General features: G+C 43.8%; 1 pseudogene; it reads left to right on the top strand.

The window, feature by feature from the left end:
- The first annotated feature begins 368 nt into the window (after positions 1-368).
- Positions 369-1045, top strand: LOC122465661 (annotated as a pseudogene).
- The last annotated feature ends 662 nt before the right edge of the window (positions 1046-1707 follow it).

Here is a 1707-nt window from a genome sequence, read left to right as displayed (position 1 = left end):
CTTAAATCTCCATACACACGTCTCACGTTCATTACTATGCACAATGGGATCAAACTAATGGAGCTGAACATCCCCCAGTGATATTAGTTGGCAGCAAAGACACGTATCAGACTCACCCTGAACACACTGCAGACGCTGGACTTCTGAGTACGGGCAATACTTTGTCATAAGGGATGGCAATAAAAATGACAAACTATCTGAAATGAGGCAAACCAATCAGTTCTCCCTTTGTAGGGCCTGAGGTGAGATGCTTTGCATATTCACATCTGCCTGATCGTATATTACTGCTCAGAGCAGCAGGGAAAGGAGTCCCTTTTTACAGTCTTTAGGGTTTATTGATCAGCATCAGTCAGTCCAGACATATCAAGATGATCTCACAGGCTCAGCTCACCTGGCTGCTAATACTCTGTATCCAGGGTCAGATTCCATTTGAGATAACAGCGGTCTGGTGGGATGATGGGAGATTGAGCCCTGGAAGCCCCTCTCACACACACATGTATACACACAATAGATTGCTCAAGCTCAAATTTATTACATTCTTTGTTTTTAAATGCACTTATTTTTCATAATCTTTTAGGTAATTGAGAAAAAAGGATAAACTATGAAACAAAACTAAAGTGAAAACCTGAATTTTCTGACTCATGCATTATGTTAATTTACATTTTCTTTTCAATTCAGACTCCAGTGGGCAGATGGTGCTCACTGAGACTCCAGAATCCCTGGCAGTGCCTCCAGGAGACAGAGTCACCATCAACTGCAAAGCCAGTTCCAGCACTAGTAACTACATAAACTGGTACCAACAGAAACCAGGACAAGCTCCTAAACTTCTTATCTATGCTGCTACCTCCCCCGTTACACTGGGGTCCCAGCCTGGTTCAGTGGCTCTGGGAGCGGCTACACTGATTACACTCTCACTATCAGTAGTGTAGAAGCTGAAGACGCTGGAGATTACTATCGTCAGCAGGATGCTAGCTTCCGTCTCACAGTGATACAGACCTGTACAAAAACCTCCCTGCGCTATGTGGTTTCAGTTTGTCTCCTGTAACAGATGCTTCCTCAACATTTCCCTTCCTATTCAGATTCCAGGGACCAGATTGGACTGACTCGGTCTCCAAAGTCCTTCTCACTGTTTCCAGGAGAAAGCATCACTATCCTCCACAAAGCCATTTCCAACCATAGCCTGGTACCAGCACAAATCAGGACTAACTCCCAAACTTCTTATCTACACAGTTTCCATCAATCACAAAGATCCTCTAGTCTATACTGCACCAGTGGGAACAGATACACTGAGCTCATTCTCTAAATGCATGGAGTAGAAGCAGATGATGCTGGACATTCATATTATCAACACGGTGAAAGGCCACCTGGCACACTGCTGCAGAATAATACAAAAGCCTTCCTGTTAAGTTTCTTTCATTCTCATATAACTAACACATAACTGCTGTGCAATGATATACTGGTAAGTACCATATATTGCAAACCTGTGATAGATGGGTAAAAATGCCTAGCTCCTTACACACCACAGGTACCCACTGTATTTCTACCTCTAATCACCACATTAGAGTCTTTAACAATTTGTGTGGACACAAGCAGGAGAAATCCAGGTCCAGTGCCCTTCCCATCCACCTGTGCCCTTCCCATCCAGCCACAGCCTGTGTATTTTGCTGTGCAAATTGTGAGAAGCTTTTCTGAACCATCTCCCAAAAC

The sequence above is a fragment of the Chelonia mydas genome, chromosome 4 (genome assembly GCF_015237465.2).
Source record: "Chelonia mydas isolate rCheMyd1 chromosome 4, rCheMyd1.pri.v2, whole genome shotgun sequence".
NCBI lineage: Eukaryota > Metazoa > Chordata > Testudines > Cheloniidae > Chelonia > Chelonia mydas.
Note: the sequence above shows the minus strand (reverse complement) of the source record. Positions and strands in the feature narration are given on the sequence as shown.